The 24,854-nt window shown below is 49.5% G+C and overlaps 1 long non-coding RNA gene across 1 annotated transcript; it reads right to left on the reverse strand.

Moving 5' to 3' along the window:
* Positions 1-4,903: 4,903 nt before the first annotated feature.
* LOC126937369 (uncharacterized) lies at positions 4,904-17,283 on the reverse strand. Its single transcript, XR_007719712.1, has 3 exons — positions 16,993-17,283; positions 11,405-13,356; positions 4,904-5,307 (listed from the first exon to the last, which is right to left on the reverse strand). It is a non-coding gene; the product is annotated as an uncharacterized LOC126937369 (long non-coding RNA).
* Positions 17,284-24,854: the final 7,571 nt, after the last annotated feature.

A 24,854-nucleotide genomic window follows, 5' to 3' on the forward strand; every position in this document is an offset into this window, starting at 1 on the left:
AGCTACACACAGACCTAGACACCATCTGGGAGAATTTCCCAGCCAATGGGCATATCCCCAAGGTAGAAGCCTCCTGAGCTGGTCAAGGGCGTGACTTTGGGGTCAGATGGCCAAGTTTGAATCTTATAGCTCCCTCCTTCTAGCTGCGTGTGACCTGGGACGGGTTTCTCCGTCTTTTTGAGCCTCAGTGTCTATATCTCTAAAGAACATCATAGTAAAACTGGCTACTTGGGTTTTTAGGGTAACTGAGCAGAGCTGGGGGGAAGAGTCTCTGTTCTTCGTTCTGGCATCCCTGCTCTTCCACCTCCGCTCATACACATAGGTCACCTGCTCTCCCACCTCCGCTCATACACATAGGTCACCTGCTCTCCCACCTCCGCTCATACACATAGGTCACCTGCTCTCCCACCTCCGCTCATACACATAGGTCACCTGCTCTCCCACCTCCGCTCATACACATAGGTCACCTGCTCTCCCACCTCCGCTCATACACATAGGTCACCTGCTCTCCCACCTCCGCTCATACACATAGGTCACCTGCTCTCCCACCTCCGCTCATACACATAGGTCAGGAAATCTTCCAAAAAGAAAACCCGGCCTCACTTCGTTGTCGTTCCTTTCTGAAGGGGGACAGGGTTGCTCTGAAGGTGAGGGAGGAACATCTGTTTGTAGGAAACCCGGAGACCGTTTCAACCTCGTGGGACAGCTGGGCGCGCTGCTAATAAATGAAGGCCCCGCCTGAGCTCCCAGGAGCGTCGATGCTGCAGCTGTTGACGGACCGCGCTGGAGCGGGGGCCTCCCCTGTGCCCGCTCAGCCGCGTGGAGCCTGGGGCAGGGTTCCTGGTGGCCAGGGAGGCCCGAACCCGGGATGCTGTCGAGTTATGCTCCTGCACAATGAGGTTTTCACACAGGCCTCTTAAGTGCGACCCGGGAACCAGCTGAACCGATGCCCTCCGGCTGCGGGAGAGGCGTGGGTCGCATGACCGCCTCCCACCCGGTCCACCCAGGACCCCGCGTGGGCGGCGCAGCTGCGTTTCCCCCAGGCCAGTGCGGTGACCGTGCCCCCGCCGGGTGCCCGCAGCTGCCAGGCCCCTGTGGCCCCCGATAAGGAAGGCGGGGAAGCGGGGACGAAGCAAGGCGAGCTTTAAATGCGTGTGTAATCCGAGCTGATCCCCAGGAAGACAGTCCGCGCTGCTGTCCTCTTCCTTAAACCTCGGGAAGGCAGAGGCTGAGCTTCGCGCAGGCGGGGCAGGCGGGCGGCAGCTGCCGGGATCCAGCTCCAGGGCCTGGGCGCAGACACTGGACCCCGAGAGCGGGCCGGGAGGGAAGGGGGGATGTGGGCCCGCCCCTCATTTTCCAGACCATGAAACCAAGCACGACTGCCGTCCTCGCGGGGGAGTGGGCCCGGGAGCCCACTGTCCCGCCTCTCTCCCGTCCCCTTCCCACGAGCCTTTCCCAAACTGCACTCCACGGAACACACGCTACCGGGGAGCCGGGGTGAGGGCAGTTCTGTAAAAATGGACTCTGATCAAGAGGCTGAAACTGGGAAGGAAAGGCCGCCTCGCACAGGCTGCCATCCCCAGCCAGCGGTGGCTCAAGCCCTGGGGCCTGCGCTGGGGGTAACAGGAAGCCTGGAGGCCCGAGCTCAGCTCTGGGCTCGCAGTGTCAGGGCCACTGCGACCGCCCCCAGTCTCCGTTCTCAGCGCCGCCCGCTCCAGCCGCTCCAGGAATCCTGCTCCCTCACCCTATCCCACGCAAAGGCAGCTGCCCCTGCGTTTCTCTCTGTATTTCCCAAACATCTCAAAGCCTCCCTCCCCTTAAGTCTCATTGGCCAGAAGGGCTGAGTCAGGTGCTCACCCTGTACTGATGACTGGCAAAGGGGACTACAGGGCCTATGACTGCCAAAGAAACAGGACGATTCGCCCACTGGGGCTGGGCCCGGTCTTTCTTTCTTTCTCTTTTTTTTTTAAATTGAGATCGAGTCTTGCTCTAGAGTTGCCAAGAGTACAGTGGCTCAATCTCCGCTCACTGCAACCTTCCCCTCAAGTGATTCTCCTGCCTCAGCCTCCCCAGAAGCTGGGATTATAGGTGCCTGACACCACTCCCAGCTAATTTTTGTATTTTTAGTAGTGACGAGGTTGCACCATGTTGGCCAGACTGGTCTCAAACTTCTGACCTCAGCTGATCGGCCCGTCTCAGCCTCCCAAAGTGCTGGGATTACAGGCGTGAGCCACTGCAGCTGGCCCTGTGTTTCTTGAACAAGATCATAGTTCTGATCTCAAAAAAAGGAGAAACAGCTATTCAGAAGCCACCAATGGGGTCTGCCACGACAGTTTTTCACTTTGGGTCTTCTGAGTGCCTTTCCATGTGCATGTGCACCGTCCATCTCAAGAGGTGAAGTTCGCTTCCTAAACTCAGTTGGCCACAGAACCCCTGAGCATCTCCTGAGACTTGTGTTCTGTGAACACACTTTGGGAAGCATGTTCCTCTCAGGGTTTCCCTTCTTAATTTGTGTGACATCACTTTTAGGCTAGACAGAAACCTTCTCTTCAGCCTTGAGTAAATACAATTTCCATAAATGTCTGTCTCCTTGTTTTTTTAAGTCACTCCCTGTCCAAGTCAAACCTGGATTCTGAATGACAATTTTCTGTTTCAGCCAAAAGCTTTGCATTTAGACATTTATCCCCAAATATTTTCAGTCCCTACAAAACTCTTCAAAGTTTTAAAGCGTGCGCGCGTGTGCGCGCGCACACACACACACACACACACACACAAGATGAAGTCCTGAAATTCCAGCAGCTGTTCTAAAATGTTCTAACAATTGCATCCACCCATGAATACCATGTTCACCCTTACAGGAGGTGCTGTGTGTTTCTGTGTTTTCTAACTAATTAGATGCTTAAGGTTCCTTTCTTCCAGGAGCCTGAACATGGTGTACACTCAAAACTAGCTGCTACAAGTTCTGTAGCTCAGGATTAAAGGAAAACTTAGGTTTGCACTGAATTTGCAAAGTGTTCTCATTCTCCGCATGATCATTCTGAACTGCTGTAGCTACCACTTCCAGAGTGGTGTCCAGGAGCTGCGCAAAGCATCTCGCCTGCGTTATATCCACTCTTTTTTTTCTTTTTGAGATGGAGTCTCACTCTGTAGCCAGGCTGGAGTGCAGTGGTGCACAACCTTGGCTCACTGCAACCTCTGCCTCCCAGGTTCAAGCGATTCTCCTGCCTCAGCCTCCTGAGTAGCTGGGATTACAGGTGTGCGCCACCACGCCTGGCTAATTTTTGTATTTTTAGTAGAGACGGGGTTTCACCATGTTGGCCAGGATGCTCTCAATCTCTTGACCTCGTCCGTGATCCACCTGCCTCAGCCTCCCCAAGTGCTGGGGTTATAGGCGTGAGCCACCGCACCCAGCCCATTATATCCATTCTTATACGAAGCTGTGAGACAGGCATTCCTATCATCTATCATCCCCAGTTTTACAAATGAGAACAGAGTTTGGGGAGGCAAACCCAGGCCGGTCTTATTCTGAAGCCTATGTTCCCAACACTAGCTCATTGTAAGATTATCTGCCAGTTTCTGGGGGAAACTTGGGTGAAACCTTTCTTCTTAGGAAGTGAACCTGGCTGCGCCACCTCCCTTTATGAAGTTGTAACCACACAAATAGTAAACTTCGCTCATTGTATAAAACTTCTATTTTTTTAAGTCTAGACTTGACACAAATTGCAAAAAGTGTAACCAAGCTCTCCCTGGGAAGATCTGGTGTGAGTGTGTGTGTGTGAGAGTGTGTGTGTGAGAGTGTGTGTGAGAGTGTGTGTGTGAGTGTGTGTGAGTGTGTATGTGTGAGAGTGTGTGTGTGAGTGTGTGTGTGTGTGTGTATGTGTGAGTGTGTGTGTGTGTGAGAGTGTGTGTGTGAGAGAGTGTGTGTATGTGTGAGACTGTGTGTGAGTGTATGTGTGAGAGTGTGTGTGTGTGTGAGTGTGTGTGTGTGAGTGTGTGTATGTGTGTGTGCGTGTGTGAGTGTATGTGTGAGTGTGTGAGAGTGTGAGTGTGTGTGTGTGTGTGTGTGAGTGTGCATGTGTGTGAGTGTGTGTATGTGTGAGTGTGTGAGAGAATGTGTGTATGTGTGAGTGTATGTGTGTGTGTGAGAGTGTGTGTGTGCGTGTGTGTGTGTGTGAGTGTGTGTGTGTCCATGTGTGTGAGTGTGTGTATGAGTGTGTGTGAGAATGTGTGTATGTGTGAGTGAGAGTGTGTGTGTGTGTGAGTTTGTGAGTGTGTATGTGTGAGAGTGTGTGTCAGAGTGTGAGTGTGTGTGTGTATGTGTGAGTGTGTGTGAGTGTGTGTGTGTGTGAGAGTGTGTGAGAGTGTGTGTGTGTGTGAGTGTGTGTGTGAGTGTGTGTGAGTGTGTGTATGTGTGTGTGTGTGTGTGAGTGTGTGTGTGTGAGTGTGTGTATGTGTGTGAGTGTGTGAGTGTGTGTATGTGTGTGAGTGTGTGTATGTGTGAGTGCGTGTGTGAGTGTGTGTATGTGTGAGTGTGTGAGTGTGTGTGTGTGTGTGTGTGTGTGTGTGAGAGAGAGTGTGTGTGTGTGTGTGTGAGTGTGTGTGTGTGTGAGAGAGTGTGTGTGTGTGTGTGTGTATGTGCATGGGGGGGAGGAAGGAGGGGCAAGAATCACATCGTTCCCCTGATAAGTCAAACTGGCTAATGTACATTAGGAGCAATCTTCTCTGATGTTTGCAAAGCAGGAGAGCACTACTCCCACTTACTAAAAAAATACAAATATGTAAATCCAACGTGTTTTGAACATCTCCTACATGGGACACATAGTGCCATGTGCTGCACTTACTTTTTCCAAGTTCTTGCAACCATCCTGAAACGTGGGTGTCATTGCTCCAATTTAATAAATCAGGAAACCACAGTTTCAAGAACTTAATCAAGTAAGCCGACGTCACAAAGCTAGATTTGGCAATAAACAAGATGAAGTTGAAAAACAAGTTGATTACAGAAAGAAGAGTCCTGGCCTAGGTTTGAACTGGCCACAGGACTTGAAGCCGCCACCTTCTCCTACCAGGTACGGTGGACTCTCTGAGGCACTGGCTAGCAGAAAAGGGCCAAGACATGAGGTTTGAACAGTGATGCTGTGACCTCTTCAGCTTGGGGGCAAGACGGCAGGATCAGCCTGGCCTGGAACATTTCTGTACGTTCAGGCCACGACACTGGAATCTCTGAAGGGTCACTTGCTTCCTTGGTTGCCCATCTGCAAAAAAGGGCACTCGTCGCTGCCTGCTTGTCCAGGTGATGAGGTGCTTGCCCTGTGAATTAACAAGGTTTATAAGTCACTGTGCGCGCCGCTGAGAAAGGTGCCGTTCCACCCGAAGCGCTGTTTGACTGTTGCTCTTTTTGCTTTTGTTATGCAGCCGGTATTATTAAAATATAGTCTGAAACGTCAGCTTAAATTAAAAGATCCTTTCAATGGATCATTTAAAATGCCCATTGTCTTGATTTCTGGAGAAACTTGTTTGTGCCACAAAATCTCTTAAAGTAAAAAAAAAAGAAAAGAAAAGAAAAAACAGAAGTAAACTCAAGTCGACTTGGTGAAATAAAAGAGAATGTCTTTTCATACGGCCATGCTCAGGGTTGGCTGCTTTTAAGATGTTTCAAGGGATTTTCTTTCTTTCTTTTTTTTCCTTCTTCCCAAACTACCTTCTTTGTTTAGGGATCCCTATTTGCCCTCCTGCCTTTTCTACAGTGTCACTTATTGTTTTGCCGGAGACTCACTGAATGTGAGGACACAAAGGGACAATGAGGCTGTTACCCGAGGCAAGAAGCCACCTGCATGCATTTAGAGAGGCTCCTTCTCATATGTCCTGCAGTTTGTACCAAAGGCATTAACAAGGAGAGCCACCAGCAGCTCCCTTACTCAGGGGGAACGGGGAGGGGGTTAGCCCATCAGTGTGTTCCTCAGTGTCCCTTACTCAGGGGAACGGGGAGGGGGTTAGCCCATCAGTGTGTTACTCAGTGTCCCTTAGCCCATCACTCAGGGGAACGGGGAGGGGGTTAGCCCATCAGTGTGTTACTCAGTGTCCCTTACTCAGGGGGAACGGGGAGGGGTTAGCCCATCAGTGTGTTTAGCCTCAGTGTGTTACCCTTACAGGGGAACGGGGAGGGGTTAGCCCATCAGTGTGTTACTCAGTGTCCCTTACTCAGGGGGAACGGGGAGGGGGTTAGCCCATCAGTGTGTCACTCAGTGTCCCTTACTCAGGGGGAACGGGGAGGGGGTTAGCCCATCAGTGTGTCACTCAGTGTCCCTTGCTCAGGAGGAACGGGGAGGGGGGTTAGCCCATCAGTGTGTTACTCAGTGTTCCTTACTCAGGGGAACGGGGAGGGGGTTAGCCCATCAGTGTGTTACTCAGTGTGTTACTCAGGGGAACGGGGGGAGGGGGTTAGCCCATCAGTGTGTTACTCAGTGTGTTACTTAGGGGAACGGGGAGGGGTTAGCCCATCAGTGTGTTCCTCAGTGTCCTTACTCAGGGGGGGAGGGGGGGTTAGCGGGGAGGGGGGGGTTAGCCCATCAGTGTGTTACTCAGTTACTCAGTGTGGAGGGGGTTACTCAGGGGTGTGTTAGCGGGGAGGGGGAGGGGGTTAGCCCATCAGTGTGTTACTTAGTGTGTTACTCAGGGGAACGGGGAGGGGGTTAGCCCATCAGTGTGTTACTCAGTGTGTTACTCAGGGGAACGGGGAGGGGGTTAGCCCATCAGTGTGTTCCTCAGTGTCCCTTACTCAGGGGAATGGGGAGGGGGTTAGCCCATCAGTGTGTTACTTAGTGTGTTACTCAGGGGAACGGGGAGGGGGTTAGCCCATCAGTGTGTTACTCAGTGTCCCTTGCTCAGGAGGAACGGGGAGGGGTTAGCCCATCAGTGTGTTACTTAGTGTGTTACTCAGGGGAACGGGGAGGGGGTTAGCCCATCAGTGTGTTCCTCAGTGTGTTACTCAGGGGAACGGGGAGGGGGTTAGCCCATCAGTGTGTTACTCAGTGTGTTACTCAGGGGAACGGGGAGGGGGTTAGCCCATCAGTGTGTTACTCAGTGTCCCTTACTCAGGGGAAACGGGGAGGGGGTTAGCCCATCAGTGTGTTCCTCAGTGTGTTACTCAGGGGAACGGGGAGGGGGTTAGCCCATCAGTGTGTTACTCAGTGTGTTACTCAGGGGAACGGGGAGGGGGTTAGCCCATCAGTGTGTTCCTCAGTGTTCCTTACTCAGGGGAAACGGGGAGGGGTTAGCCCATGTGTTACTCAGTGTGTTCCTCAGTGTGTCCCTTACTCAGGGGAACGGGGAGGGGGTTAGCCCATCAGTGTGTTACTCAGTGTGTTACTCAGGGGGAACGGGGAGGGGGTTAGCCCATCAGTGTGTTCCTCAGTGTTCCTTACTCAGGGGAATGGGGAGGGGGTTAGCCCATCAGTGTGTTACTTAGTGTGTTACTCAGGGGAACGGGGAGGGGGTTAGCCCATCAGTGTGTTACTCAGTGTGTTACTCACCCTTGCTCAGGGGAACGGGGAGGGGGTTAGCCCATCAGTGTGTTACTCAGTGTGTTTACTCAGGGGGAATGGGAGGGGGTTAGCCCATCAGTGTGTCACTCAGTGTGTTACTCAGGGGGAGCGGGGAGGGGGTTAGCCCATCAGTGTGTTACTCAGTGTCCCTTGCTCAGGAGGAACGGGGAGGGGTTAGCCCATCAGTGTGTTACTCAGTGTGTTACTCAGGGGGAGCGGGGAGGGGTTAGCCCATCAGTGTGTTACTCAGTGTCCCCTGCTCAGGAGGAACGGGGAGGGGGTTAGCCCATCAGTGTGTTACTCAGTGTCCCTTGCTCAGGAGGAACGGGGAGGGGTTAGCCCATCAGTGTGTTACTCAGTGTGTTACTCAGGGGGAGCGGGGAGGGGTTAGCCCATCAGTGTGTTACTCAGTGTCCCCTGCTCAGGAGGAACGGGGAGGGGGTTAGCCCATCAGCTCCCAAACTGATGAGTCCTGAGGAAGCCCTAGGAAGAGGCACCTGAATTATTATTATTCTTATTATTAACTCAGTCCTCTTCTACTACAAAGACATTGCAAAGAAATAGCAAAGCAATTGATCTATCCTGATTCACACCAGGTGCATCTGATAATAACATATTTTCTCAAGACCAGCCTGACCAACATTTAGTCTCTACTAAAAATACAAAATTAGCCGGGTGTAGTGGTGCATGCCTGTAATCCCACCTACTCGGGAGGCTGAGGCAGGAGAATTGCTTGAACCCGGCAGGCAGAGGTTGCAGTGAGCCGAGATCACGCCATTGCACTCCAGCCTGGGCAATAAGACCAAAACTCTGTCTCAAAAATAAATAAATAAATAAATAAATAAATAACGTATTTTCAAGGGCATAAAGAGGCCAGTAGTGTCACTTAGGCCAGATGGCTGGGGCAGATGCGTTCAGCAACCTTCCCATCATTATTGACAAGCTTTACTGCTCTTACCTAGAAAGTGAAGACAATGTGAATAATTCAACATGTGTTGTTCCTGACAGGAAATGCTAGCTAAGGAGACTGCAGGCTTTTTTGTTTTTCAGCCAAACAGTTGGCTTTGTTTTGCCCTTTCGCTCCTTATTTTCTCTCCTCTCCTCTTTTTGCTGAATTCTACAGAAATGGCAGTTTGGAAATACTAGGCAGAAAACATTACACAAAGGCCACACACTAAATTTTTTCCAAGGCAAAATAAAAAGGAAAGGATAGCATGGCATGTCTCAACATAATGAAAGACTCATCTGGGCAATGACAAGTTTATCCAAAGTCATATAAACTAGAGTATCAAGAAAGTAAGTGGTGATTGTTGACGTGGAATAAAGGGATGAACTATTTAGGCAAGTAACTGGATTGCATCGAACTGGAAAGGTACAGAGAGAGGCAGAGTCTGCACAGTTTGCTCACTTCAGATTTTGCCAAGCATGAAACACACCTGCGAGCTCGAATCATGAGGCAATTGTGTGATGAGTAGGGGCAGGTGGTCTGAGTCCAGCAATGGCATACGGCTCTCAGCACAAACCCTGCAGAGGAGGATGCATTCTAGCACAGGCCCCCAGCCCCCGTCCAAGGTGCTTAGTTACCAAATTCCCGAAAGGACCTCTAATCAGGCAAGGTCAGCTGTAGTGCCACCCCAAAGATCGTGTATCAGCAGGCCCTGTTACAGCTTTCATTGGGAAACTAAGCTGCTTCCCAAATGACTGGTGTCCAGGATGAATCAATGCCCACAGCCATTATGGTGTCTGGTTCATAGGAAGCACTGAATACTCACTGACTCAGTGAATGGTTGGCCAAAACCTCACCATGACCTGCATTGAGATTTAATTATGCTGATGGTTTTATAAAGTGCATGTATCTTAGAACTAGCCCTGTCTCCCTTCATCATTCTATAAGCTATGATATAACTGCTATACTTTGTCACAAAACAAAGGAGGAAATGGAAGGAGGAAGGAACGAAATTGTCTTCAAAGTTGTTGAACAAAATACTGTGTTTAATTATTCCAGCTAGGGAAGGGGGAGGGGAGCCTGCCCAGGCGGTCATGCCAGTGAGCTGGGCCACCAGGGCCAGGACTCTCTCTGACTCATATTCAGATTGGGGGTAACCCGGGGGGCGCTCCAGCCCGAGGCACCAGAAGCCGTGTATTAAGACCTAGACAGAAGCCAGAACATAAAGGGGCAGAGAAACGCAGGGAGTCGGGGCACTGGGTGTGGGAGAAGCAAGTCAGGATATGAAGAACCAAAGGAGTCCTGAAGGAAAGCTGAGGAAAGAAGAGCGATGGGCAAAACCAAGTCCTTGGGACAGACCTGCTGTGAATTTCAAAAATAGTTTAAAAAATAATCGCTCTTTTTCTCCCTAAACCTATTTTCTCACAACATTATTAATGTTTTCAAGTATACAGAGAAGTTGAACATTTTACACTAAACATACCAACTACCTAGATTTCCCAATGATCATTCCAGCATGCCTGCTTCTCATGTATCCACTCATCTACCCATTCTTCTCTCCTTCTATCAATCCTTTCCAGTTTTTGATATTTTCTTTTCCAGCATTATCTTATGAAAACACAGTCTTATTGTTAATGCTCGTGATTTTTGTTATTTATATCAAGGTGAGTGTAGGAGGGGTGGCTAGCTCTCCAACAATATATATCCTCCCCTTTATCCATAGTAATTGAGTTTTAAAATATGGACATAGAAATTTAGTATAAAGACTACATTTCCCAGCTCATTTGCAGCTCACACAGCAGGTGTAGCCATGTGACTACGTTCTGGCCAATTAAATATAAGAGGAAGTATCATGAGACAGCTTCTCGGACCCTTGTCTAAGGTGCAGCATGCCAGGGCCAGTGCCCCATTTGCCCTCTTTTTCCTCTCTTCCTCCATTCTGCTACCTGGAACACGGATGTGGCCATCTTGGACCATGAGGATGAAGATGGCAGCCTAGGGATGGCATTGTGGAGCCCTGAACTGGGGAAGCCTGGGGCCCTGAAGGCTGTGTACAACAGGGCCACCACAACAGTCCTGAGCTGCTTACCCCTGAACTAAATTTACATGAGAAGACAATAGCCATCTTTCTTATTTAAGCTGTTATTTGTGGCATTCTGTCACTTGCTACTAAACTTAATTCTAACCAATGCAACGAGACTTAAAACTCTCCATCAGTACAAAGAGCTTATAAAGAAAAACAACGAACAAATCCTAATGCCTCCCCAGCCCCGCTCCCGAGGCAAACGCTTTTAAGTGGCTATTTCCACATCTCTAAACAATATGTTTCTATTTTTAGGCACTGTCTATTGACTTCGGCTCCCTTGAGCCTCTCCACGACTTCTCCTTAATTCTTCCCGCCAATAAAGCTTCATCACCATTTCAGTCTCTCTATTGTTCCTGTTGGTCAATGTAGTTTTATTTACTCCATTATTTCTCTTTCCATCGACTAAAGATGAAACCTCTTGTGTCCCTGCTTTGTAAGACAGGGTCATCAGGCCACATACCTTCAATTATTTCTACTTCTACTCCTCTGTCTTCTGTCATCTCAGTCCCTATAGTTTTTACGTTTACACTGTCAGTGTTGCTGGCACATACATCCTTTGGCTGACAGCTTCACTATAGAGTGAGCGGAGGGCACCCTGAAATGCCAGAATGTGGGAGGCGTTGCTCTGCTGCATCAAATCCCAGCTTAGGTGCTCTAATTGGTTTGTAGCCCTACAACCTCCAATCTAGAACTCACACAGAATACCGTAATTGTGTGTTTACATGTGCATCACATTCAGACTCTTTATTCTCAGCCACACGCATATGGAGCTGTAATGACCTACCAAAGCGTTTTGAGTGACAAGACTGAGCCAGAACCCAGGTAACTTACTTCGTATTCATCGCTACTGAGCATTTCTTGATGATTCAGTGCTTGAGGAACAATATGGCAGGTTTTCCCGTCATCCAATATGCTCTGTCACTTCTTAGCAGATTAAAGCTGAGTTTGCATAGGCACACTTGACACGCTGCACTTCCTCCAGGCTCTGGAGGCTCCAACAACCCGGAAGACCCCCGGTTAATACCATCCATATCTGAGCTGGAGAACCACGGCTTGGCAGAGTTAGATTCAGGCTGAGAGCACAGAGTGCCCACCATGAATATCTGTTTGGTGGATCACAGAGGGAAGCTGTTGAAATCACAAGATACTGCTCCAGACATGCTGTTGGTTCAATGCATGTTTTCTCTACAGAGAAACAGATGAGAATGCAGAAACACATGTTCAGATACATTTGGTCGAAAAGAATGGCAGCCCTGTCATGCATATTCTTGGCACAAAAATCCAAAACCATAATAAACACAAGAAGCAGATGTTTATAAGAATCATTTGTAGCTTGGAGCTATCAAATTGAGGATGGAGATGAAAACTATAAAAGTGTTTTTTAAGTGTACTGATAAGCCTTCTCTACATTGTTTCATGCCAGTTTAAATCTGTCTGACTTTATATTGCAGTTTTCAACCACCCAACTGGAGGTTTTAGGGTGATAAATTTGGAGATTTTGGAAGGTGATTGCATCCATCCTTTTTAACCAAGTCAAGGTCACATGTAAAACACCTCAGAAAGTCCGTAGTCCAATGGTACCTCTTGGTAATACCGTTACATTGAAACAATTGGCAGTAGAGATTAATGAGAACAGCTCATATAAGAAAATAGAAAAAATAGTAGAAAATCAATGAAGTGACCCCATAGTGAATGAGCAAGGAATTCACATAGCAGAGAAAAATCCCAGACAGAACCAGATTTTCCCAGTAAAGACACTGAGGTGCTGACGCGCCAGTCCCCAAACTGTACTTTCTTCTACAGTCCCACAGTCAGTGTGCCCACCATGCCGCAGCACCCTGCACAACGCCCCAGTGAACCCCAGGTCCCTGTCTTTGCTGGCCTCCTAACACAATACCCTCTTTGCCATCCAGATCACAGGGTCCTCAGTGGTCAGTGGCTTCGTTCCCCCCGTCATCATCAGCTGTCATTTCTGCCTTGACATTTCCCACTCTCCTTTATGTGCCCAACACTGTCTTCCTTGCTGGGTGGACGACGATATTCCCATCCCTCCTAATCTACCCCTTTGATTGCCTTCTTGTCCCCCTAACATGCTCTCTTTCTGCCTTTAATAATGAAATCCCCACATTTTTGCTGGTCATAGGACAACGTAGCATTAAGACTACATTTCCCAGCCTCCTTTTCTAGTTGTGCTCATGTCACTCAGTTAAGGTAGGAAGCTGGGTAAGTTCCAGGCCATGGCCTTCAAAAGAGCGGTTGCGCCTTCCCTCACTCTTTTCTCCTTCGTACCTGCTGGACTATGAAGCCATCATTCATGTGAAGGAACCACCTGGACCAAAGGAATCCCCTAGGAGAAGGTGGAGTAACAAGGCGGAGAGCCTGGCTCCCTGCCCCATGGAGCCACTGCTGTAGCTCTGGATCACCTGCTCCATCCTTGAGTAAGAGAAATGAACTTGCCTCTCAGCCACCGCATTGAGTCTCTTTGTTATTGCGGTCCATCCTGTATCTGAATGCAGCACTATTCCCATCACTTTTCACCATGCAGGCTAAGACTCTGCTCCCACACCCCTGGCACCCCGTGGAACCGCTCCTCTGTGACCCTCAACAAAGTCCCAGCTTTCCCTGCGTTCACTTTCCTTTTGTGCGCTGCAGCTGGAGTTCTCGGGACTAGAGCAGAGGGTAGGACTTGGTCAGGCTACTGCTTCATTAGAGGAAACCAAAAGGCATTCTGGATCTTGTGGGGGAAGAGTAACTCCTGGTAGGTTCTTAGTTGTAATGAACCCCTGTTACAAAGGACACATAAACAAGAGAAAAACAAACAGAAGTTGATTAATATGTGTATTTTATATATACATGGGAGATACCCAGAGAACTGTCCTGAATCATTCTCCAAGAAGTGGCCTTGACCCCCAGCTTACGTAAGATCTTCAACAAAGAATAGTACATTTTTAGAGAAGGGACAAAACAAAGGAAAAGGACTGTAAGTCTCTGCGGGCAACCTGCGGGAAGGCGAACCCATGGTGGATAAAGGCTGGCTCGACAGCCGGTTAAGTAGAGACCTCTGTATCACCTCCAGGCCGATGAGAGTCTAAAGCAGCCTTCAGTGGTCGACCTTTGTTCTCCTGGGCAGGAATACTCTTTGTCTCTGTAAATCTATGTCCCGCTTTTAGACAAATAGAGGGAAGACTGAGGGGTTCCTGCATCTGCTTCTTAATCATTTTCAGCTGAACAGTCCTTCGTATTTGGGGATGGCATATTCTGATCTCCCAGGAGCTCGTAGAAGGTATTCAGTAAACGCTTGTCAGATGAATGCATGACCAAGAGAAAGTCCCACCACTAGGTGCAAAGGAACTCATAGGTGGGAATTTTCTCTCTCAAATTCCTTAAAATAATTATCAACACCATTATCTTACGTTCATTTAATCAACGTGCAAGATATCATATTGGTAAGCAATGTGTGAACATTGTCTTTTAATCTCACAAGAATCATATCAGCAGATTATTACTATTGTTGTTGTTGTTGTTGTTATACCTGTTTTACAGATGAGGAAACTGGGCTCAGAGAAGCTAAGCTAATTGGCCAAGATAGAACTCAAAGCTCTGTCAGTCTGTCTGCAACGCTACCCACATCCCTAACCCTTGTGGCAACTGTCATGGTTTAAGGCAAAAACCGATAAGTAAATAGCACGGAGTAGCCCTTGCTATTCACGCTTACTGCACTGAGAAGCTCTCCAAAAGCCTGAGGCCTTGAAAGAACACATGGGGCCTGCAGGGCTGATCATGCAGGGACCACCTTTTGCCAACCGAGAATGAATAACCCAGATACCCAGGTTTCTTGATATCTGCAAGTCCAGAAGCACTTTATACTGCTTTCAGATTATTTGTTAAAGCACAACAATTCATATTATGTAGCACTTTACAGTGAATACACGCTCTGACGAACATCAGCCTAATCACAGAACTGTCTTGTCGTTAGGCCTGTCGTACTACTCTTCCCATTCTCCAGAGGAGGGCACTGAGGCCCACAAAGCTCGTCACTGTGCTGGGCAGAGGCCGCACAGGGCCTGGAACGCGGGACTTACCCTTCCTTCACACCGGGCTTGTCTTGGTCAGCATGTTACCTTTCCTTTGTCCCTCACCCACTCCCTTCCACAAAGCAAGCTATGGGGAAATGATGACAGATTAGCCTTTACAGAGGGAAAACCAAATAATGGTAGGTTTCAAAATATTATTTTGAGAAGTTTTTTAAAGGCATCCAGTCCTGTTAGCTACGAAAAGCTGTAAAAAAAATAAACCACAAGAGTTCAGTGGTTTGAATTCAGCTGAGGCTGGGAAAAATGCCATGGATGGCTTTTACTTAGGTGGCCAAGCTGCCTACATTTTTCTAGCAACTTCGGGAGTTGGCCAATATCCACATCTGAAAAACCATCCTGGGCCCTGAGAAACCTCCTGCTTGCCCAGCTCCACAGACAGAAAGACTGTGATGGGGCCCAAAACAGGATTGGCTGAGATCAAGGTCGCGGAAGCTGGCAGAGCAGGTGGGCTGTGCGTTGTGACGCCAGCAGCGACCCACACCGGGCACCCACAGGATGCGGGTTTCAGCGGGTGCCGGTCCCACGCCCAACACCTTGTCCTTTATTCCTCTCTTCAAACCAGCTGGATCTCGAGCCCACTCACCTGAATGCTGAACTTTTTAGTTGAAAATTTACCAGATACGAACAGGGAGTTTTTGTACTGGGTGTTTATTTCCCAGACCATGGGCGTTGGGGATGGGAAGAAGATGACAAGGCAGCAAACAAAAAGATTTTACAGCCGCCCACCCGCCGAGGACTCCGGCGAAGGCTTGAGTTGCTGAGGATTACTGAGAGGCCTGGGGCTGCCATCAGAGCTAGCAGCGGAGGGGAGAGAGAGTGCAGTGCTCAGTGCAGCGGCGGAGGCTGGGAAGAGCTGTCCCGGGCTGTTTTCAGGAGCAGCTGCTCAGCTTCGGTGGCCTGTTCCCTGGGCTGACGGGGCCACAGGCATCGAAAACCCGGCCTAGCCCAACCTCTGCCGGCCAAACAGCCCTCATAAAACCACAGACTCCTTTGAAAAAGCAATAAAAGGAGCCATGCCCAGAACACCAGATCAGGGCAGGACATGGGGTGAAGATGTGTGAGGGAGAGAACTGGGGGAAACAGTTCCAGGAACCTACGTCTGTGCGAGTGGTTGCGGGGGCAGGAACCTACGTCTGTGCGTGTGTGTCTGTGTATCTGTGTGTGTGTGGGGTGTGTGTCGCATGGTGTGTGTGTGTGTGTGTGTGTGTGAGAGTGTGTGTGTGAGAGTGTGTGTGTGAGAGCGTGTGTGTCTGTGTATCTGTGTGTGTGTGTGTCTATGTGTGTGTGTCTGTGTGTCTGTGTGTGTGTCTGTGTGTGTGTGTCTGTGTGTGTGTCTGTGTGTCTGTGTGTGTGTGTGTGTGTGTGTGTGTGTGTGTGTGTGTGTCTGTGTGTGTGTGTGTCTGTGTGTGTGTGTCTGTGTGTGTGTGTCTGTGTGTGTCTGTGTGTGTCTGTGTGTGTGTGTGTCTGTGTGTCTGTGTGTGTGTGTGTGTGTCTGTGTGTGTGTGTGTCTGTGTGCGTGTGTGTGTGTGTGTGTCTGTGTGTGTGTCTGTGTGTGTCTGTGTGTGTCTGTGTGTGTCTGTGTGTGTGTGTGTGTCTGTGTGTGTGTGTGTGTGTGTCTGTGTGTCTGTGTGTGTGTGTGTGTGTATGTGTGTGTATGTGTGTGTGTGTGTGTGTGTGTGTGTGTGTGTCTGTGTGTGTGTCTGTGTGTGTGTGTCTGTGTGTGTGTGTCTGTGTGTGTGTCTGTGTGTGTGTGTGTGTGTGTCTGTGTGTGTGTCTGTGTGTGTCTGTGTGTGTGTGTGTGTGTGTGTCTGTGTGTGTGTGTCTGTGTGTGTGTGTGTGTGTGTCTGTGTGTGTGTCTGTGCGTGTCTCTGTGTGTGTGTGTGTATGTGTGTGTGTGTGTGTGTGTGAGTGTGTGTGTGTGTGTGTGTGTGTGTGTATGTGTGTGTGTGTGTGTCTGTGTGTGTGTGTGTGTGTGTGTGTGTGTGTGTGTGAGAGAGAGAGAGATCTTCTTCCAGGGGAAAGCCAAGAGAGATGACAGACCCTGGGGACTGGCAGACAGTAATTCCACTGTCGCCTCCCCGTCCTGTGGCCTAGTGTCCAGCTCAGGCCCACGGACCCTGCGAAGCGCCCCCTCCTCCCAGCCACTCCCCTCCTGCCTTCCTGGCCCTGAACGCCCAGCTCGGCTCAGGCCTTCACCCCCACTTGCAAGAGCAGCAGCCACCTCTTGTTTCCCGGCGCTGTCGGAGAAGGCCGGGACACTGGACAGTCTGTTGGGCACCTTCCAAAACTACGTGTGTAAAAGGAAACAGGGCTTGGAAAAGAGACCTTTGCGGACGAGGGGCTTCCCCGCCTTCCCCGAACAGGAGCAGGCGAAGAAATCTCTTCTGCAGCTTCCTTGGGTTTCTCATCCAGAGACGTGCTTCCCGGGCTGTCTGTCGGGGAGGGAGGTTTGGAAACCCTGCGGGATCAGCCACAGTGGGAAGGAACACTGCGCATTCACCCGCAGGAGGCCACCCACGGAGACACACTCACACACACAGATACACGCAAACACAAAGAAACCTCCATTCGGCCCATCTCTCAACATGAAGCAAACGCATGGCAAACATTGCAGCATCTCGGCTCTGCTGGGGTGGCCGCTGGGTCTTTAGATGGGCATTAACGCAATCGGTAGACATTAACCCGTTGTGTGCCGCCTGCTGGTTTATTCTCCAGCTGAGGATGAAGGGAGAAACTGGGTTTTAAGAAAGTCTCAGAAGCAAACGATGTGATGGTGGACACTGTATACAATTCAGGGAGAGAAGCGGCACACCAAACTGAGTATTTGAGTCATACTAAAATACAGTTACTGTCACATTTTTAATGATGCCGATTGCAGCATTGATTATCCAATATTAATCCCAACTTTAATAAAAGTATAAGATGCTACAAGACACTCAAATGCAGTTGTAGAATTACTAGCTCGGGGCTTCTCAAACTTGAACAGGTACACAACCCTCTGGGGGTCTGGGAAAAAGGCAGATTCGGATTCCGAGGTCTGGCGGGGGTGTGGGTGGGCGGAGCACTCCTAACAAGTGCCCAGGTGGCGATGACGCTGAGACTAGCAAGGTATGGGTAGATTTTTTTCTTCTTTACAGTATAGCTTTTGGTATCTTACAATCTTCTGTAATGACCATGTTACTACTTAGGCAATCATGAAAATATTTTCCCTTTGAAGATAAGGTGTTTGTAGATTAAGTCCCATGCCTCATCTGACCAGGGCCTGGAGCACTAGCGTATGAGGCTTATCAACAGCAAGGGCAATTCAGAGCTTTGATTCTCAGCCTAGAGTGGGGGTCGCCAGGGAATCCCCGGGAAGCTTTACAAAGCATTTGCCCCCTGGGGACTTGTCAGAATCTGGGGGAGAGGAGGGCTGTGTAATTGGAGAGCTCCCTGGACCACACACCGCGCCAGTTGCCCAGGCCTGAGCGCCACTACTGCAGACTTCCCACTTTGCTGTCCTGTGTCACATACCTCAGCCTGTTCAGATCCGGGCCTGCTCTGTAGCTGTCACTGGAGTGGCTGAGTGCAGGGTGAGAAATATACGATTTGGTGTTTCAGCCAGAAGATCCAATGTTTCACATGCTTATCCGGAGTAAAAAGGGCTATTTGCTGCTCAGACTTAGTGTTTGTGCTAAATAAACTATCGCATAACTCACCTGCGGATCAGTGATTGAGAAACATAAAGGACCCTGTTGCTGTCTTTAAGACACTGTGCATGTGGGCACAGGTAAGCAGACAGTCCTCTCCGCTGTGCTCTTAAGGTTTACAAAGTAGCTCAGTGGTACCAAGGGTCTGACATTTATAACACCAGACAAACTGGCAGCTTGGTGAGTCCTTCTGCCAATGGGACAACAGTCAGGAGCGTGGCTGTGTAAAATGTTCCTCTTCTGTAGCACTGTGCCACTCAGAATGCCGTCAGAGATAATGCGATGTTAACTTAATTATCAGTGACATGTGCACTGGCATCTTTTTGTTGCCTTGCACTGAGGACAAGGAAAACGAGATGGGCTGGTTTGTAAGCTATATCCTCTGTGCATTATTGGATTAGAACTATTCCCATTCCAACTGGCATAAGCAAGAAAATGGAAACTATTGTCTTACGTAACTGAAAATCCTACCTTCAGGCACAGCTGGATCCAGGCACTCAGATGATGTCATCAGAACTTTGCCTCAATCTTTCCACCTCTTCATTCAGCTTTCCTTCATGCAGGCTCTTTTATCAGGCAGCCTCATGATCCAGAGACAGATGCTGGAGGTTCAGGTTTATTCTCTATCCTTGCAGAAACTGCAGTAAAAGAAGCAAGCTTTTGTCACAACAATTCAAAGGAACATCCCTAAATGGAGTCTTACCAGTTGGACTTGGATCACCTCCAGGAATCTGGACCAATTGCTGTGACCTGGGGAATCCATGCGTCCAGTCCTGGCTCAGGTGCCCACCCCTGAACCAATCAGCAAGGTTATGGAGAATCCATCCTCTGATTGGCCAGGCCTGGGTCAGGTGTCCACCATGAACCAATCACTGAGGTCATGAAGAGTCCATGCTATGATTGGCCAGGCTGGAGTCAGGTGTCTACCTGAGTGGACCAATGAAACACTCAATGAGGCCAAGAAGAGTCCTGCATGATTGACCAGGCTGGAGTCAAGTGTCCACCATGAACCACTCACTGAGGCCATGAAGAGCCCATGCTATGATTGGCCAGGATGGAGTCAGGTGCCCAGCCCTGACCCGAATGTTGTTAGAGATTCAGGAGCAGAGAAGTAAAGGGCTCTTCTAGAAAAATACACATTCTATTACTAACAGAAGAGTAGTAAAGTCTAGGCAGGAAAAAGAATAAGTGTCCAATTCGGTATATAATTATCCACAGACTAATATTCAAAAATGGTCTGTTTTGAACTTCATAATTAAGGTTGATTAGCGTTGCCAATGCTTCCCAGCCTTCCTGGGTCACATAGAAAGGTGTAATGTGTGCAGGCAGCCTGGGAAAATGGGAGGGGATTTGGGATTTTTTTTTTTTGAGACAGAGTTTTGCCCTTGTCACCCAGGCTGGAGTGCAGCGGCTCGATCTCAGCTCTGCAACCTCTGCCTGCCAGGTTCAAGCGATTCTCCTGCTTCAGCCTCCAGAGTAGCTGGGATTACAGCCTCCTGCGAACATGCCCAGCTAATTTTTTTTCTGTTTTGTATTTTTAGTAGAGACGGGGTTTCGCCATGTTGGCCAGGTTGCTGTCGAACTCCTGAACCCCAGGTCAACCACCCGCCTCTGCCTCCCAGAGTGCTGGGATTACAGGCGTGAGCCACCGCACTCAGCCAGGGATTGGGGATTCTAATAGAGGCTGTCTTAGTCTGATGGTCTAATGGAATGCCATAGACTGGGTGGCTTATAAACAACACATTTATTTCCAAAGTTCTGGAGTCTGGGAGGTGCAAGATCAAGATGCCACGGGTGCCGTGTCTGGTGAGGCCCACTTCCTGGTTTCCAGACCTCAGTCTCATTGAAACCTCACATGATGGAAGGGGCAAGGGAGGTCTGTTGGGCTTGTACAGGGGTACTAATCCCATTTGTGAGGGCTCTGCCCTCATGATCTAATCACCTCCCAAAGGCCTCTCTTCCTGATACCATCACATTTGGGGTTAGGATTTCAACACATGAATGTTGGGGGGACACAAACATTCCATCCATAGCTGGCTTCTCTGAGATTAATTGGTCAGGGGCTGCAGACTTTCCGAGGGCTGAGGAAGCGATAACTTGTACTGGGTCAACTCTTGGAAAGCTCCGTGTTAGGGCGTAAAACTGGGGCTTAAGATCCAGTGTGGGCATTTAATAATTTTTTTTTTCGAGATGGAGTCTCACTCTGTCACCCAGGCTGGAGTGCAGTGGCGCCATCACCACGGACTGCAACCGCAACCTCCCAGGTTCAGTGATTCTCCTGCCTCAGCCCCTTGAGTAGCTGGGATTACAGGTGTGCACCACCGTGCCCAGCTAATTTTTGTATTTTTTGTGGAGATGGTGTTTCACCATGTTGGCCAGGCTGGTCTTGAACTCCTGACCTCTGGTGATTTGCCCGACTCAACTTCCCAAAGTGCTGGGATTATAGGTGTGAGCCACTGTGCCCAGCCTAATAAAAAAAATTTAATGCAGCACAGTTCAAAGTTGATTGTGACTTGTATCCTAATACCTTCCCCTCCTTACCCCACCCTACCTGCCTCCCCAAAACAATCGTTTATTAAGCAATTATTTATTGAGCAAATGTTGTGCTCCCAAAACTATTTTAGGTGCTTGGAATACATCAGTGAATCAGACAGACAAGGATTACTGATTGGCAGAATTTCTTTTGAGTACATGTGGGTGGGTTGAGACAGACAATGTGCAAAGGACGGCATCAATCAGTAAATAATAAAGCTCATTAGATGGTGGAAATGTTAGAGAAAAAATAGAGCAAGGCAGGGAGGTTACCCGAAGAAGAATTCAAGAGGCCAGGCGCAGCGGCTCACGCCTGTAATCCCAGCACTTTGGGAGGCCGAGATGGGTGGATCACCTGAGGTAAGGTGTTCTAGACCAGCCTGGCCAATATGGTGAAACCCTGTCTCTACTAAAAAAAAAAAATACAAAATTAGCTGGGCATGGTGGCAGATGCCTGTAATCCCAGCTACTCAGGAGGCTGAGGCAGGTGAATCACTTGAACCCAGGAGGCAGAGGTTGCAGTGAGCCAAGTTCGCACCATTGCACTCCAGCCTGGTCAAAAAGAGCAAAACTCCTTCTCAAAAAAAAAAAAGAATTCGAGAAATGCTTCTGCTTTCATAGTTTCAGAGGTACTCCTAGTCTCCAAATGTTAGGCGATTTAAGAATGGCTCATCTCATTTTACAAAGGGTTTCAGTGCCCACCTTTGGGCATTAGGGCACACCTGGAAGCTCCGAGCCTGGGTCTACAGTGGCAAGAAAGGGTAAGGCTTTTGTGCAGGAGAACAGCTCGTTACATGGTAATGCCAGCAGGTATGTAGAGTTCTCGACCTGGAAGGGACTGGGGTCCACCCTCTTGTGTTGCAAATGAGGGCTCACACTGCCCAGCAGTAGCACCAGGCTGGCCTCTGACTCAGGGTCTGGAGTAAGAGGATACAAGTTTCAGCTGGGGTCTGCACTGTTATCCATCACTGCATAGTAAGTTACTTCAAAATTTATAGCTGAAAAAAATCCCATGTTTTGGACTCATAGTTCCTGTGGGTCAGGAATCTGGGCATGCTTAGAGGACCCCTCCCTCAGGGTCTCTCATAGGCTGCGATCATGGTGTGGGCTCCCAGTGTCCCATCCCATAGGGCTGTCATAGAGACTCAGCTGGGGCAGGATCCACTTCCAGGCTTGCTCCGTGGTTGGCCTGCCAGTGGTGGCAGGACCCAGTTCCCTGCCAGCTGTTGGCCAGAAGACACAGTCCCCTGCCGTGTGGGCCTCTCCAGCGTGGCAGCTTCATCAAAGCCCACCAGGGAGAAAGAGTGTGTGCTAGCAAAGGCAGAAGTCACAGTCACTCGTAATTTAATCACAGGAGCAAGTCACTAGGTCCAGCCCATACCAGGTCAAGGATGACATCAGGGGGCATCTACCAGAAGGTGGGAATTGTGGACCATCTTCAAAGTCAGCCTACTACGATTTCCGTAGCTCCTCTCACTCCGTTTTCTACTAAGGGACAACACGTCCTGCCCTCACCACTTTTCCTTTTGTTCTGAACACCGGGGCACTCTCATTCTCACCCCGGCCTCAGCCCTCCCGGCTTTCTCTGAGGAGGTGTCCATCACCCACCCTCTTGCAGAAACTGACTGCATCTCGGCCGGGACCACATGGTCAACCCACGGTCACTTACTCAGATGGTTTTAATTCCACTTCAACCTTCCAGGCCCAGCCAGACTCAGCACCCACCACAGCCTCTGAGACATCTGGGGACAGGGAGTTTTCACTACAGGGAATTTGGAATAGGCAGCAGTTGTCAGATAGAGAGGGGAGCCCTGGTGGGGAGGGTCAGTGGAAACAGCCACTGGCGGCTTCTACTGAGGCATTTGCTGAGAAGGAATGGTTTCTTTTTTTTCTTTCTTCTTCTTCTTCTTTTTTTTTTTTTTTTTGAGACAGGCAATCTCAGCTTACTGCAACCTCCGCCTCCCGGGTTCAAGCAATTCTCCTGCCTCAGCCTCCTGAGTAGCTGGGACTACAGGTGCCTGCCACCACACCTGGCTAATTTCTGTATTTTTAGTAGAGACGGGCTTTCACCATGTTGGCCAGGCTGGTCTCGAACTCCTGGCCTCATGTCATCACCCGCCTCAGCCCCCCAAAGTGCTGGGATTACTGGTCTGAGCCACTGTGCCTGGCTGAGGGAATGGTTTCTAGGTTTCTCGCAAGCTGTCAGATAAAGTGATGATGGTGGAAGGTTCTAAATTAAAGAAATTTCAAACAGCCTCACTCCAGTCCTGTCTATGCAGGTCAGATTGCACTACAAACAGAAAGATGCAACTGAGCTTCCTTCCGAGATCCAAGCAAGGCGTTCCACAATTCCACTATTAATAGGGCACAGTTTGGGGGGGACAGCTGTGGTCTGTGCATATTCCATTCATAAGAGGGTATTTAGAACCGCTGCACAGTATGTCTGCGGTGTGCAAACCAACAGCACTCTAAATGCATCCAAGTGCAAAGTAACCTGGGCTAACACAGGCTTCCTTGGCCCCTCCTCCTTAGCCCACTGTGTATGTTTTATTATATATTTTCTTCACAACTCCCCTTCTCATTTAGACAACCACCCATAGTTGCCATTTGAAACTGTCTGCTAAACGTTTGAGTCGTTTATTTCCCTCCCTCCCTCCCTCCTTCCCTCCCTTCCTCCTCGTCCTTTCTCTTTCTTTCTCGTCTATGATGCCACCCCTGTTGTAACCTTGAATGCCCTTTGTAAACCACTGCCTTTTCCAAAGCAGTTTCAAAACTCATCAGAAGGAGGCAGGTGGTGGTTACGGTGTGAATACATCCACCGCAGCCCTGCGTGCTTCTCTCCAGACTGAATCCTCTGAAGGCTGGGTGTGCTGAGCACTGTCCGCCTTCACGGTGAGATGCGCGCGTGTCTGGACTTGTCAGGCCGGAGACGCTGAAATGTCCTACCTGTAATTCCTCTTGGGGGATCCATGTTTCTGGAAAATGATTTCTCCTCACATCCCTACAGCTAGATTTTAGACGGAGCTTTCCTTTCTGCATGGAGTCTCCAGGGTGTTGACGGTGTCTCCTTTGACTCATCCTTTTAAAGCATTTTTAGTGTTTTTTTGTTTTTTTTTTAAATTTTTTGGCGGCGGGGGTGGAATGGCGGACGGGTGGGTTCTGTAACATTACGGCTGTGTACACGTATTTCTCTCCTGGAGAACAGCCACTGCGTGAGTTTGCCAGGGCTGCCATAACAAAGTCCCACAGCCTGAGTGGCTGAGACAGCAGAGACGTAGTTTCTTACAATTCTAGAGGACAGGAACCTGAGATGACGGTGTGGGAGGGGCTGTTTGCTCTTGAGGCCTCTCTCCATGGCTTGTAGATGGCGGTCCTTTCCTCCCTGCATCTTCACCGAGTCTTCCCCGTGTGCAAGCGCGTGTGTGTCCTCTTTTCTTTTTATAAGGGGGCTGGTCACAGTGGATTAGGAGGGTCCACCCTAATTACCTCACTTCCACTTCATTACCTTGTAAAGACCCTATCTCCAAATCTAGTCACATTCTGAGGCACTGGGGCTTAGGATTTCAACACCTGAGCTTTGCAGGGGACATAATTCAGCCCACAGCAGTCATAAAATAGAAATAAGCAAAAGAACAATAAAAAGCCATCTATAATCTCATACTTTATGACCTTCCAGTGGCTCCCGATGACACTCAAGGGTCAATGCCCACTCCTGGACCTCGGCCACAGCTCCCCACTCTCCCCACCCTCCGCCTCTGTCACCTCCTCCTGGATGTCCTCCGTGCCCAGGCCAATGCCCATCCTGCCGGGGCCTTTGCCCCTGCTGTTCCCAGACAGCTGCGTGGCCATGGACGCAGCCCAAACCTGGAAGAGCACAGAGGCCTCCCACAAGCCCTCTCCCCGGGCATTCGAGAGCAGGGTGTCTCCACCCGGCACTCAGGCCCTTTGGGGCTAGAGAATTCTCTG

Source organism: Macaca thibetana, chromosome 15, assembly GCF_024542745.1.
Source record: "Macaca thibetana thibetana isolate TM-01 chromosome 15, ASM2454274v1, whole genome shotgun sequence".
NCBI lineage: Eukaryota > Metazoa > Chordata > Mammalia > Primates > Cercopithecidae > Macaca > Macaca thibetana.